The 16,075-nt window shown below is 40.5% G+C and overlaps 1 protein-coding gene across 2 annotated transcripts in view; it reads right to left on the reverse strand.

Annotated features, from left to right (window-relative positions):
- Window positions 1-14,522, reverse strand: part of TBPL1 (TATA-box binding protein like 1) — a 34,975-nt gene extending 20,453 nt beyond the window's left edge. The window contains exons 1-2 of one of the 2 annotated variants that reach the window (XM_044248525.1): window positions 14,193-14,522; window positions 8,822-8,904 (exon numbers count right to left, since the gene is read on the reverse strand). The gene's annotated coding sequence lies outside the window, so the exon portion shown is untranslated. The remainder of the gene's footprint in view (window positions 1-8,821; window positions 8,905-14,192) is intronic. The other variant, XM_044248516.1, reaches the window with a different exon arrangement.
- Window positions 14,523-16,075: the final 1,553 nt, after the last annotated feature.

Raw genomic sequence — 16,075 nt, forward strand, 5'->3', positions numbered from 1 at the left:
AGGATATTTTGTGATTTAAGAATACTGGGGCGTCTGGGTGGTGCAGTTGGTTAAGCGTCCAACCCTTTGGTTTCAGCTCAGGTCCTGATCTCAGGGTTGTAAGATCGAGCACCAAACTGGGTTCTACATTTAGTGCAGAGTCGGCTTGAGATTCTCTCCCCCTCACCCTCTACCCCTCCTGCTCATTCTCGCTCTCAGTCTCTAAAATATATACCATGATCCCAGGGTCCTGGGATGGAGCCCTGCTCAGTGGGGAGCCTGCTTCTCCCTCTTCCTCTGGCCCTCCCTCTGCTTGTGCAGTCTCTCTAATAAATAAAAACTTTAAAAAATATATATGTATATAAATACATCTTTAAAAAATAATCTAATATCCATCTCATATTAATGTTTAAACAGTAGCCTGCTGAATTTCACTATTTCATTATGTACTAAAACCTACTTATAAAGAAAACCTGGATCCTCGTGGAAGCTATGTGACAGTGGACTCGCTCTGAACTGTTCTACACTTATTTGTAAAATGTACACAACACCATTTACTCATCACATGATTGTTTTGAGGAATTAATGAGCACCTCGCAAATCATAATAAGCTCAATTAAAATAATGCCATGAGTCAATGCTAATATTAACTTATGTATTATTACAGAAAAGAAGAGAAATAATGTATTTTACTGAATACAACTTGAAATTTGGGGAATCAAACTCAAAAGATGAGATATCAGGTGCATCAATTCCTTATTTTAGATCCATTTCTTTCTTTCTTTCAGATTTATTTGAGAGAGAGAGAGAGAAAGAGAAAGAGAAAGGCATACAAGCAGGGGGAGAGGCGGGGGAGAGAATTCAAGACTCTCCACTGAGCGTGGAGCCCTACGGCAGGGCACTGGGCTCGAACTCAGGATCTGTGAGATCATGACCTGCACCCAAACTGAGTCAGATGCTTAACCGACTAAGCCACCCAGGCACCCACTGGAAAGATTTCTTAGTATTTCAAATAAATGGTCTTAATGCATGATTTTTAGGTAAGATAGCATGTCATTTTCTGATTACATAAAAAATACTCAAAGAAAAGTCATTCACCGTCCTACCAAAGTGATCATTTTTTTTTCCTATGCTCGTATAGGCACATTTCTAGGCTGCTGAATCCTTTTACTTATCTGCATATTAAACAAGATTGAGATCACATGTATATGTGGTCATGTCTACTGAACAAAGTATTTTGTCAAAGTCTTTGGCAATCTGAGATATGAGACAAAGCAAAATTAAATTAACTGGTGAGGGTGAACTTAAATACCAATGAGGATGAACTTATAAAGTATTGCTCCTCATATTTACTCTGTGTTAACTGTCTCGGATCCCTTGTTCATTTTCCTTCTGAGATTCCTTACTGATTTATGCAAGCTCTTACATGTTAAAGAATATTAACCTTTTGCCTGCTTATACGATTTCTTCTGCTAAAATTCTATTTGTTCTATAGCTCAGCATCACCTTCAATCAATTCTATAACAATGAACTAGAAATCTAAGCATTAGGTCTCCTGCTAGGGGACAGGGCTCCAGCAAGAAACAAGACCTTGTAGAGGGAATAGCAGGTATTCTCAGCTGTGAAGTGAGCTGAGAGTATGAACTATTCATACATGAAGAAAGGCCGGCATGGCTAGAGTGGAAAGTGTGGCACAAGATCAGGCTGCGAATGTAGGGAGGGGTCAAATCATGCCTTCTGGGCTATATTAAGGATTTTCACATTCATCCCAAGAGTAATGGGGAACTGGAAAGAAGCAAGAAATGACATGACGTATTTGCTTTTTAAAAATGTATCACTGGCACTTTTGTAATGGAAGAATGGACTGGATGATAAGAATGGGCAGGAAACTCAGTCAGGGTCTAGTGGAGCAGTCCTGCTGAGAGGACAGCAGTGGAGAACAGGATGGATGAAGATGAAAAGTAGACATAAGACTGACATTTTGGGAGATGAGGGAACAGAGCTTTGTGGCTGATATGGGGAAAAGGAAACGGGAAACGGAGGATGACTCCAGGTTTGTGGCCTAAGATACTATGTACTGAGACAGAAACATTAGAGGGAGAGTAGGCTGCAGGAGATGGGACAGGAGGAGGAGTAGGGATTCTTTTGAAGAAATGCTGAATTGAAGGAACCTATGAGACATTCAAAGGGAGGTCCAGAGCAGACAACCAGATAAGAGATCATCACTCAGGACAGTTCAGTCCAGATTACAGGTAAAAATTGGAAAACCCTAGTACAGAAGGTAATTAAAACCATGATGGGTAAAAAAAGAAATTAAAGGAACTAAGACATCTGATCCCTAAGACTAAGCGAGGATATCCCTACTCTGGAGTCCCATTACCATGTTGCTGTGTAAAACACTATCCCAGCATTTTCCCACACTACAATAAAATTTCTTATTTATTTATGTTTCCTTGATAGACAACAGACTCCTCAGAGACATGATCAAATCTCATTTATTTTTGTACCAAGCCTTAGCACAGGTCCTGAGATACTAAACACATTCCAAAAAATGTCTGTAAGAGCTTAACAGTTTGAGATCAAAAAGCAGTATACACACACTCACTCATTCTCTCTCTCTCTCTCACACACCCTAAAGTTTAAGAGCTTAGATTCTGCAGTAGATCACTTGGGTTAAATCCAGACTCTAACATTTACCAGTAGTGTCATGTTAGGCAAGTTATTTAATGCCTCTGTGCTTCAATGTCCTGATCTATAAAAAAGAGGTAGGTAATAGAACCTATCACAGAGTGTTGCAAAAGATGATGTTTCATGCATAACACTTAGTACAGTACTTGCACATGGTAAGCATTCATATTTAGCTATTCTCATTGCTACAATTATAATCTCCTTGCTTCATCTTCCATGAATAGAGAAATGCTCAAAAATGGAAAGGATTTCCAATTATTCGTTGTGGTCCTGAAGCTCTGGAACACAAAAACAGATCATGTTCCTTCAAGTCTAAAAGCAAGGGGATAAAAACAAGGAATATAATTTTGATGTTATCTAGTAAGCAAAATTAGTATTTCAAAAAATAAATTTAGCACTTTTTAAATCCCCAGTAATTACAAAACCATTTCAAACCAAGTGTTGACTGTGTGGGGTTTGGGGCAGAGGGAGAGGGATCAGGAGAGAAAGGGAATAGGAAGAGAGAGGGAAAAAGAAACTGACCAAGTTTATTATGTATAGGTAGGTCTAGCTGTTCCTTGTGTTAGCTAGGTACAGCAAAAACAGAAGAGTGATATTTAAAAATCAAATTGTAACACAACTGTTTATCATATTCATTCCTAAGTGTAAATTTATTATGTTCATTTCATTTTATTTGTAAGGCATCAATTTTCTCTAGCAGGTCTTATATGTCTGTATTTTCCTATATTATGGGCTATCATTTTAAAAACTAGTTTATCACTTTATAGAGAATCTTGATATTTGTCCTAACTCATACCCATAAATAGCTATAATTTCTGAGACTAATTAAGCCATTACCTGATAATAAGCTAATAAAAGTGCATACTTTTAAAAAGGTTATTTTTTTCTTTCTAACTGTACGTGTTAACTCACCAGGTAGCTAACAAACCAAATAACCCCTCTTTCGGCTTCTGGTTGGTATTAGGGTTGACAACACATCAAGTTCAAACTTCTCTGTATTCTGCTTTTTATTCAGGGGTGTGAATACAGGGTGCAAACTCGAATGCTGACAGCTCTTCAAGAATTTAATCAAGAGAAAGAACGGCAAGGTGAAAACACAACATGTAGAATTTTCTATTTTGGCAGTTTCCTTGCAACTGCTTTTACAGGTTTACCCCTCATGTAAACCATGTGCTCTTACGCAGACAACCTACTTAAGGTCTATGCCGTGCATGACCACCATTTTAAGAAAAGAAAGGTAAGTCAGCTGGTGGGAAAATAGTATACAGAGTGCAAACTTTCTGGCTAAAAAATAGTTTTTACTATTTAGTAAAAAAAAAAAAAGTAACATACTTATATAAAAGCAAACAGGATTAGAGAATGAATACTCATTTCACATGTAAGCACCATTAAGAATTCCTTATTTTTCTCAGAGCTGTCAGGTTTTGTTTTGTTTTGTTTTTCCTTAAATTTATTTGACAGACAGAGATCACAAGTAGGCAGAGAGGCAGGCAGAGAGAGAGGAAGGAAAGCAGGCTCCCTGCTGAACAGAGAGCACGATGCAGGGCTCGATCCTAGGACCCTGGGATCATGACCTGAGCCGAAAGCAGAGGCTTTAACCCACTGAGCCACCCAGGCATCCCAGCTGTCAGGTTTTTAATTAATGGGGGGCCGCATCACTCACAAACAGTATGGAGAATGGAGCTGAAGAGTAAAAGAAAATTCTAACTTTTTTAAACTGGAAATTAAGATCTTTGAGAAAGTAAAAAAAAATTTTGAAACAGCACAATAGTAAAGCTGAGTAATTAGATAACATACAAGTAAAAGAAAGGATTCTTATATAGAACATAAAACAAGAGTGATAACGAAGTTTTCTGATTGGAACACCAGTTCTTAACTATTAAGAAGAAGATAAAACAAACAAAATGAAAACTATGAAAAGCCTCAATCCCCTGAGATATTGTTTAACTAACCTTCATGGGGCTCTAATTTTTTAAAACATTTCTGAGTTGTTTTTAATGGGCAGCCAGTAGAGAGCCACTGGGCTGAAACGCCACAATAGGTCATCAAAATAATGGAATTTCCCTTTCAGCAGGTCCTTAAAATGGGCTCTATTCTCAGATCAGGACTGTTTATCATTAAAGAACATCAAGACTTCTGCACACTGTTTACCGTGCATTGTTTCCTTAACTGGATTCACGCATGAAACCTTTACAGTCTGCCTTGTCCTCTGCATGCTATGAGATGTTTACGAATGTGTGGCTCACCTCTGAATCTGATGTCACAGCTGAAACTCCCTCCTACTGGACCTCTCCAGAAAATAAAACACTGGGCACTCCTGATTCTCAAAATTCTCCTTCACCATCCCCTATTTTTTGGCTTCTGAGGCACCTTTCCTACATTCTCCTTCCATCTCAAATACTTCTGTCTCCTCCTTAAACTTGAAGACCTTAATTGAAATCCACGACAGTCCTGAAAAGCTCATCAACAGGTTCCAGAGGTGAGGAACCCCTTGAAATTGTATACATACAAATTTGGGTGCATATATGAGGAGGCCATTCCCCCCCCCCCATATTCTCAATGGGTTTAAGATCCCTGAAGGTTATAAACCACTCCCATAAATCCTTTTTTTCTTTAAGCTTTCCAGGCTTCAACTGCTATCTCTGAGCTTACTGCTCCTACATCAATCCTAACCTATCAGAGATCTGAATCCATATTTCTAACTGGCTGTTCAGCATATTCATTAAATTAAACCAACACATGCGAAATTAATCAGTCCCCTCAGAAATACCTGGGGTCTCTTAACTCCCACTTTCAGTCAATGGAGCCACCCTCCAACACTCACACACCTGAGTCAGAGATTTCAGAATCATCTTTCAGCTCTTCTTTTTCTCTTCCACCCCATCAATTTTTCATCTAGCTTCTTTTCTGCATCCAAAGCATTGGCACTTTATTTTAGGCTTTCTCATGTTCTTATGGCTACAGCCTTCTAACGGAGCTCTGCCTGCAATCCCCGTGATCCAGTCCATCTACCAAATAAGCTGCCAGAATTATCTTCCTAATTGTGCCACACCCCTGCTTAAAAAGTCTCTTGTTTCTCTTGCACGGACAAAACAGAACCTAGCTTGGTTGGCTTGGAATGCAGTGAGCTCCAAGTCCCCAATTTACATTTACAAAATTAATTACATTTTGTAATTAATCTTCCACTTCCAACACCCCTTAACAATCTCAACTTTCTACCATTTCTCCTGCAATAGCAGACCTTTTCCTAATGCCGATGCCCTTTCCTCACTGCTTCAACAGACTCATACTTTTAATTGGATTCACTGAACATGCAACTGATGTGAACCAAGCACCGTGGTTAGACACTGGAATTACAACTTGGAACAAAACGGTCAGGTAAGGCACCTTCACAGCAGCTGCAGAATCTGACAACAAACAGACACGCAACTAAAACAATGAGAGAATGTGATTTAAGTTATGAAAGAAATAAGATGACAAAAGAGAAACTCTATGGGGAATGATGCAGGCAGGCTTCTTACCTTACTCAGAGAAGACAAAATTATTAAAATGAGATCTTGCGGAATAAGGAGCCAGTCATGAAACTCTGAGAGAAGGAATCCAAGCAGAGGGTGCTGCAAAGGTACTGTCTGTATCATACACTGTGTGCAAGACTGTAGGCACCACTCTCCTTGAAGACAACCATTTAATACAAACATGTGTCCTTAGAATTTGGCTTCGCTGGCAAATGGTCATCGACTCAATAAAGAGTTGCTAAATTAAATGAATAAGAACAACTGAAAGAGAGAATGGTGGGGCTGGGGAATAAGTAGGAAGGGCAGACATCTTCCATGATTACAAGTAAGATCTTAGTCTCCCCCAAACCACTCCAGTTCTCTGGCAGCATCCTATTATTTCCTTATTTAACTTGTCGGTATGTTCTGCTTAGTGCTCATACAGCTAGCTAACAAGTTATTCTTGGTTTTCGTTTAGATCCCTAAATCCTGAAAGGTAATTGTGTTTTAGGAGCTTTTACAAATACAGGAACATGTTTCTGATGTTAAGGAAAGAATTGTTTTAATTGAAACATACATAAGGATCCGCAGCGCTTTTGATATATATATTCCCTTCCCTTTCACCCGAGAGTTACATTCTCCATTGTAACCCCAAGGGTCCTTACTCATCCGTATCCTAAATTCATTCCAGGATAGCTGGTCAGAGACTAGCTAACAGGTCAGTTACTTTAACACACATCAATTATCAATTGAATGGGTATGGGTATGATGATGAAGCCATCCTTCCTCTCTTTAGGAAGTGAGAGTAAGGATATGTAACACAAGACAACTTAAGAATGTAACTTCAGGGGCACCTGTGTAGCTCAGTGCGTTAAGCCTCTGCCTTAGTTAGGTCGTGATCTCAGGGACCTGGGATTGAGCCCCATATAGGGCTCTCTGCTCAGCAGGGAGTCTGCTTCTCCCCGCTCTCTGCCTACCTCTCTGCCTACTTGTGATCTCTGTTTGTCAAATAAATAAACAAAATCTTTTTAAAAAAAAGAATTAACTTCAAACATTTGATACTCTTTCAATTTAACAGGCCCCAAACAAAAAGACTAGGAAGAGTGAATTAAAAGGCACACTTTCTTAATGGACACACGAATTAAACAATTATCCAAGCAGTACTGTATTATGCACTAAAGCAGAAATTTCAAGATCACTAGTCAGCCAAAGGTTTTTTCCGCTATACTGACATAAAGATTTACATTAACAATATGCTGCTGAGAAGCTGATAAACATATTATTCACATGGCTTTATAAGTTATACACTGTTGAGCTCTGTCACATACATTACTCTAGGTCCCCCATTAAAAAAAAGGAGTAGAGAACTGCATTAGGAAATCTGGTGTACCTTTGAGATTAGCATACCAAGTTCATGCTGAGGAAGGTCTAATGAACAGGTGAATATGCCTTCATCTTGATTGTGCCTTCCACATCTACCCTAATGTGACACCAGCAGGGATCCTGGGATATGGTCAACCCATAAGCAATTAAAGGATGCTCATTACAACATCACTAGGTTACACATGCATATAATAACTGGAAATAGCCAAGAAGCTCACTGTAGCCATAAGCTGGTAAGGGAGAGGGGAAAAAAAAAGGCTTTGTTGCTCAAAAAAAGTATGTGGGAAATTAAAAAAAATGAGAGGGTTCTTTTTCCGTAAAGCTTCAGGTTTCATGGGTCTTAGCTAAGGTTCAAATAATGATAGGTTCTATAAATGTTGACCATAGTCAAAAACCAAATTCCCATCTTCATATTTGAACCTCTGGATCACACATTAGCTTTATTGTCTTTGTATCTCAAGGGCAGCAACACCTATCCCTGAGAAAGTTTGGTAGAAAGAACTCTAAGGAAACATTAACAATGTGTCAGTCAAACTTTTATTTCAAAACAGGCTTTTATTCTGGGCAATACTGACACCTTAGAGACCTGTTTTTGTAAAAATTTCCCACTTTCGTCCTTCGAGTATCTAAAGCTAAAGGATATAGGTTAAGAGTGTATGTATACATCAATATATCTATATCCATATCTATAAAGATATCAGTAAAATAGCCATGACCATTTCTTTGCTTATTTTTCAGATCCACAATTCATGATGGCTATAGGAATAATGTTAACAGTACTCTATCAATACAAAATCTATCTGGCCAATGTAGTGACTACGCAACTAAATCAGCAAGATCAACTAAACTTCATTCTCTTTAAAAAGGAAAACAAAAGCCACATCTCCAAATACAAGCATACTGGCCAATTTTCTTAGTATAAAACCCAACTAAAACAAACAAAAACAGCACAGCATGGAAGAAAGAGTTATAAAACTCTACTCCTGTACATTTGAAGTAAAACACATTTTTAATAGCATGTTTCTGTAAGACACATTTTATAAAAATATTCTATCAACTAAATCCAAGAGCTGGATATTAGCCAGAATGGGAAAGAACAGTTTGCCATTCAGTGTATAAATGAAACTGTCAGCAGTTTCAAATGCCCACATAACTGAACTAAAACACTTGGATTTAACTATGAAAAGTTAACCTTTCTGATAACCCCCTAAACAAAGCCACCATGATCAAGTTATTCCCCTGATTAGGTAAGCCTCAATATATGGTGCCAGCCTTACCATAAACAAATACTGCTCCAATCGTATGCAGTCACTCTTGAGCCACCTGAATCACTGGAGCAGAGCAGCAGTTTCAGCTACTTCTAAAATTACAAGAAAGCTACTATGTAGAACATTTATGGTGACACAGAAAACTCAAGTTAAATGGCTTGACAAAGACACCAACAAGTTTCAAGTTTACCACCATTTCAGGTTATACGAGCAAAAATAGTGTCCTCTAAAGAAAGACGAATTCTGCTAAATGAAACCATTGGGTCTATTCCCTTTATTCAGAAGCACCATACAGCAAAATAAGCGGTCAAGTCCACAGGGTAATAGCATTTCAATAGCTGCAAAGTGGTGCCAGACCAGGCTTTGTTGGCCTGCCTTTTCCAAGAAACAGAGATGTCTCTTTTTACTTAGTTCATCTGCCCTAAGTGATAACCAGATGCCTGTGTGATACTTCAAAATTTAAAACGTGCTTTCTTCCCCCCCCAAACCGAATGGCAGAGATGAGTCCAACAGTCAGTGATTGCAAATCAAGAATTCCAGTGCTTTAACAGAAAGTCCCCAGAGGGAAGAAACAAAGCATACAGCCGGTTCATCTTTAATGTGCTGCCTAGTACCGCTGCTGGGAGCACCAGCTCATAGTTTTTTAGCTCACTATGCTGAGCATTGTTCTGGTACTTTACACTTAGCTCTCACAGCAACCCCCACAGGCATGGTGCTAGTATTAACCCCATACCGCGGTTGAGGTTTTTGATAAAAAAATGTTCTGCCTCACAATGAAAAGACCTCTAATTTATGGGCAAAAGGAGGTTAGCACATGATTTTTTGGAACTATTTAACTAATAAAAAATTTCCGACTTAAAATACTAAGGGTCACCCACACATGTCCTGAGAAAACACAACATTGACTCTGATTTGCAGTACTCTTGCTTGAATGAATTCTGTGTGGTCAAAGTTGCCAGCCAAACTTTTGTGCTGCATTTTCTTGGTGAAATTTCAAACAGTTTCACTATTGACTCCTACATGAAGGCCAATTTGAACTGTCCCCAAAATCACCTTAGTGTATTTTTTTAAACATTTAATGGGATCCCTAGCAGCATGTCCCACATACAATACAAGCTATTTAAACCAAACTTTGAATTTTATCACCAGTTGCAAGATGAAACCAGATGAATACAATTTCTGATATAACCTGATTATTTTTCATTAATGACATACCTCTGGAATCGTGGTTTTTCCACAATTACACATACATACACTCCATCTCCCTACCTAATAAAAGGCTGTATCAAAAGTCAAATTTGCATCCATGGCCTGGAAAGACCTCAAACATGCATATACTCTTTCTCCTTTTTGAAACTTCCCAAGGTGGTATTCAGGGGACAAGAGAAAAGACTGCATCTACTCAAAAGAAAAGACTGCATCTACTCAAGGCAGTAAACCATTATTTTTATTGTCTGAATTGGTTTAAAAAAAAAAAAAAACAAACCAAAAAACATACCCTAATCATGTCAGAGAAATTTTTGCTGCTTTTAACTTGTAGCCAGCATAAAAAAGTAGAAATTTTAGGCATCAAGAATTAGATTACTAATTAGATTAGATGTCTGAAAGACTGCCCTCATCTACCAGAGAGCTTCCTGAAGTGAAAGATAAATAAATAAATAAATAAATATCCTTTTATTAGCATGTTAATCTTCAAACATGCACACACACTTGCATGACATTAATACACAACAGAATGCCAACTCACAGTCCTGATCCTCAACAAACCTCCAATTTAGCAGGCATGACGAAATCTGTACACCAACAGCACCAGGCAGTACGTAACAAAGGATTTAAAATTCAGATTTGTGTGTCATGTTTTGGTATTCAGGTACAGTGTTTCTCTGCTATCTACAAGGTCACAAAAAACACCTGAAGAGAAACATCTTTCATCCTGGTGTCCATACCTGATTTGGTATCAGGCATCTTGAAGGTGTAACAGATATGAATATAAATTTCAGGAAATCCTTGTTTTTCAATTCAAATGTCACAACACAGCTAAATTTTCAAAGCACTACAAGTTTTCAGTTAGAGACACTGTGGAAATACTCTACTATAAATTCTTCTAAAATCAATATAATTTTATTTTCAAAGCAATAATAATTTCATCACATGGTCGATGATGCAACAGAAGGAAATCAATCACCAGATTATTACAGACCTCCTTCACCTAAAAACACGGATACCTACTCAACTAGATTATACAATATTTATTTTAAATGATGTGATAGATCCGTAAGAAGTAACACTCTCAAAAATTCAGTTGCATATTTCACATGTATTTGTTCTACTTTAAAGCAAATTCTGCACATTTTATACATGTATATAGTAGTGCTCCTTCATCTGCGGCAGATATGTTCCAAGACCCCTAGTGGGTGCCTGAAACTGTAATACCAAACCTTATATATACTAAGTTTTCCTACAGACTTATGATAAAGTTTAATTTATAAATTAGGCACAGAAAGGGATTAACAACAATAATAAAACAGAACTGTAACAATATACTGCAATAAAAGCTATGTAAATGTAGTCTTTCTCTCTCCCAAAATATCTTCATGTACTGTACTCACCCTTCTTTTTGTGATAATGTGAGATGATAAAATGTCTGTGTGTTGAGATGAAGTGAGATGAATGATGTAGGTACTATGACCTAGTGTTAAGCTACTATTAACATTTTGAGGACCATCTGCTTCCAGACCATGGTTGACCAAGGATAACTGAAACCATGGGAAGCAAAACCACAGATAAACAGGGAACTACCATATATCCACAAAAATTTTGAGACAAAAATTTTCCACATAAAGAAAAACTTGTGGAAATCACTGAAATTGTTTCCTCAAATTTGGGAAAATGTAATTTTAGTCTAATATTCACATGCAAAATAATCAGAAATGACTGATGTTAAGGAAACTTTTTTAGAATAAGAATTATGAAAATCCTAGGTTCAATTAAAAGCACACAGTAAAATCTACAATACTGTCTTACCTTTAAAAAAGTGACTATATCTAGAGTTTTAATACTACCCTTTGAACTTCTAAAAACACCTTTAATTTGCAAAGTTACAACATTTTGTACATGCCTTATTTCAATACAGTCTTTTGAGTCTCAGCATGAGGCTCTTAACCTGTTGTATTGCACAAATAGAATGAATACAGACATGTGACATGACCACTCCAATTCTCCAAATAAAGGGGAGGGATACAGAAGGAAAATACAACAAAGTAACATTAATGAAAAAGATATATAGGCGAACCACATATGTTGAAAAATCCTTAAGAAACAAATAATACAAATAGCACAAAAATTATTTTGATTGAGACATGATTAAATAAGGAGAGAAACTAAAACACCACCGAACACTGAAAATGTTACAGTAAAGAGCAGGGGATGCAGAAACTGGGACTGTTACTAAAGATGGAAGATAGGGCTTGACCCCCCCCACTCTAACACAGAAGGGACAGAGGTGAACACAAATAGGTCTGGGTTAAGTCAGCATGATGGCAACCCTGAGATTGAGGAAATATACTAAGTTTCATAGGCACTATAAAAATCTTGGGACACAACAGCCAACAGCCTCGAGTGTGGTCATCCCCAAGGATATCCTTCACAGAAGAACAGCTTTGTGAAAAGATTAAACAACAATCCTTGATTCTTTAACCTAAAGGTGACAATACTGCGTTTTTCCACTGAGGAGTCCTAAAATGCAATTTTAAGTTTCCCAATGTTTATACTTCCCATTAAAGGAAACTGCCCACCTCTTTGCACATCTGTGAACTTCCTTTAACAAGAGACACTGAACCTCAATTCATCTCAATTCCATGAAAATGCCTGAGTTAAAAGCTCTATTCTGGTACCAACAAACCAATCAAGAACACTCAGTAGCAGACCATTACAGTTTGTGATTTTGAAGGCAGAGAATATGAAAAGAGGGGGCTGACGATAAGGATGACACATTTTAAGACAAGCCAGACTTAACAAAAAAAAAAAAAAAAAAGTGGGAGACAAACAGAGGCTGTGGTTGACATAATTGCTTCTATGACTTATCAGTTTTATTTTCATCTTTAATCCTCGATTTAATAAAAAGAGCTTTATTCTCACTGGACACAAAAATTATATTCTCTAATAGGTATATGTAGCCTTTTCAGTATGCCATAGGGAAACCTCAGTTACTGACCTGGAATGATTTGGGAAGGTATAAAACGATTAAACAGAGATGTAAAGCATAAAGAGGTAATATAAGCTGATAAATATGTAACTGGACTAGCCGACTGTGAATAATTCATCAGAACAGATAGCGATAAAAGTCCCTTCTCCATTTTTATGAACTGCCATTTTCTCAAACTTTAAGAGCAGATTATGCTCCAATAGCTGAAATTTTTCCTTATATTTCTCTTTTTCAATTTTCTTAGGGATTCTGTAATTGGGTCTTCACACAAAAATCACACCAAGCTTGTTTCCTTTTTCTTTTTTTTTTCCTCGAGCCCATTTTAAAGCACTGTTCTTAACCCTAAATACACAAGCCCACGCTGGTTAACTGCCGGTGTCGCTTTGGAACTGCAGGTGACAGATGCAGCCAGAGAGCTCACAGATGTGGACTGGCTGCACTGTGAGTCTTATTGCAATGAGCACACTGACAGAGCCCGCAGATGCACATCTCCGCAGAAGGAGTCTGAAAAACCGTCATTCCGAAACACATTTACTTTTAGGGCTCTTACTGGCTATCATTAAGCGCTTATCCTAATTCTCATCCTTGCTTAGCCCTACCCACAATTCATTTTTCTTCCTCAGCTCCAGACCCTTCATCAAACCTAATTTGGTTAATAACAACAATAATAAAGCGGGGCTGTGGGCATTGCCAGCACCAGGAACCGGCGAAGGTGCTACTCGGGAGCCTTCCCGCCGCGGCACAGGCCGCTGGGAAGTTTTCCGGGAAGCAATGGACCCCCTAGCATCTCTGCACGATCCTTCTTCCTCCGGGTGAGAGCTTCACAGAGGCAGATGGGGAAATCACCCTTCTCCTGCCTTCCCTGAGGTGGCTAACCCGAAAAATAAAAATACCTCTTTTCTTATGCTACACCCTGCCTGATAACGCTCGAAGGCACGGACGCCCCGCCCCCACGCCGTTATCCCTGATGAGCTCCCCAAATATCACCCTGTCCTCCTAAGAAGTGGACCCTCCCTCGGCCCCGGGACCAAGTGCCCCCACCTTAGTTCCTCTCCTCCGGTCGTCCGCCCCCTCACCTCCCACCCGCAGCACGGCCGGGCTCGCACACACCAGCCCCGGCACTCAGGCCGCCCAGTCGCCCGCGCTCCCCCCGCCCAGGGTCGCCTCCGGGGTTACCGTGGGAAGAGGGGGCGGCGGCAGAGAACGCGGCGGCAGCGCTGCTGCCGGTTACGTCGGACGCGAAGGATAAGCTGGAGGACAAGGATGATGATGAGGCGGGCGCGCTCCCCAGTCTCCATGGAACTCCCGCCCCGGCCCGTTGCTAGGAGCCCCCGAGGCTCGGGCTCCGTCTTTCTCGCTTTGTTGTTCCGGGTACTGGGCGGCCGCTTCTTCCCCGCGACAATAAATAGACCAGACGCAGGGGGAGCATAGAGACAGCGCGCGGGAGCTAGAGCGCCGCCGGACAGGGTGCCCCTGGGTTCCTCGCTAGCCAGTCATTTCCGGCTCTCACTGCTCCCGTCACTTTCCCCCCCGCCCCTTTCCCTACTTTCCCTTCCTCCTTCCTGGTCTCCTCAAAGCAGGCCCCTCCCGCTCCTGGGCTTGGCGACGTCCGGGGACAGGGACTGCTATTGGGCTAGACTTTTTTTTTTTTTTCTTGAGGACCACCTAAAAAGATTTTGGAAAACAAAACAAAACTGCGTGACCTTTGTACCTTTTTAGCTGATATTTAAACATGAGTACGTAATACCCGCCATACAGTGTAATATAAAAGGACTTTAGTTTTTTTGTCAAAACCACGGAACTTTCTCGTTAGCTCATTCAACTTAAAGGTCCACTATTTAACATAGTTAGCAAAACTAGTTCTCAACAACCGAATTTATTTTCTAAGATATTTTCTGTCTGAAAAAGTCCTATTGCGTTTTTTCCGTTAGACGCGTTCCGGTACGACGTCGCGATAAAGGTTTCATTAAGGACTTCTAATTGTGGTCCCAAAATACAGCGATCGGCGGTGATGGCGGACGGAGGGGTGGGTAGGTGGATGGATGGATGGACAGACAGAAAGATAGGGCAGGGAGTTTAGGTCACACTTCCGTCGCCTCTCCCTTCGCTATTCCTTACTCAACTTGGGGTTGTGGTCGGGGCTCCGCCTTGGAGCCCGAGCACTTCAGAGTCTTTCACGCGGTGCAGCCAGATCCGGGAAGGATGGACGGGGAGGAGCGCGGCTTCAGGCTAGGGCTGGAGCGTGGGTCCAGCCGAGGCTCAGACCAGCGGGCGTAGGAGGGCGCTCACTCGCAAGCTGGGCCCCTGGGGGCTGAGACCCTTCCACGGCTCTGCGCCCAAGCAGCCCTGGGATGATCCGGGGACCCCGGGAGGCGCACACCCGCCAGTTTGAACGGCCGCGCTGGGGCCAGATGAGCTCTCGGGGGTGGCCTGAGAGACGCTGCCGGCGGGAGCGAGACTCGAGTAACGGCCTGGGGAGCGCCAGGCAGTGCAGAACCCTGAGCCGCCCCCGGAGCCCTACTCTCAGGCAGGCACGGGCCTCCGTTCCCGAGCTCAGCTGCTGTAGTCAGAAGCCTTGGCCCCTGGTTGAGGCCGGGGGCAGCTCTGATTTAATAAAAGGCCGCAAGGCGGGATCATGGGGTACCTGGCCTCTGATTGGTGTGACTCTTGGATGAAAAATGGTAAAGCCACCGTCCTTTTGGGAGAAAAGAGGAGGGCTGATTTCAGGGGATTTGGGAGTATGCGACCATTTAGGTATTTTATTATTTACTGGGTCTCAAAGAATGCCTTTTGATCTTTTGCTTCCCACTCTGTTCAGAACACTAGCTGAGCATTTGAAAGCCCTGTAGATCTATGGAATTTCCATTTTGTTTCAATTTCTGTACTAACTTATTTTAGGATAATATAAAATAATTGTAGCTTGTGTTACGTGTAAGTGAAGAAAATAAACAAGAAGCTTGATTGGAAAGTTATGTCTGTGTGTTAGTACGGAGACGACTTTTTGGAGGTAACATCAGCGGTTACCGGGAAGGGATGGGAGTGAAAGGGATGTTCATAGT

The sequence above is a fragment of the Neovison vison genome, chromosome 1 (genome assembly GCF_020171115.1).
Source record: "Neovison vison isolate M4711 chromosome 1, ASM_NN_V1, whole genome shotgun sequence".
NCBI classification, from domain to species: Eukaryota; Metazoa; Chordata; class Mammalia; order Carnivora; family Mustelidae; genus Neogale; species Neogale vison.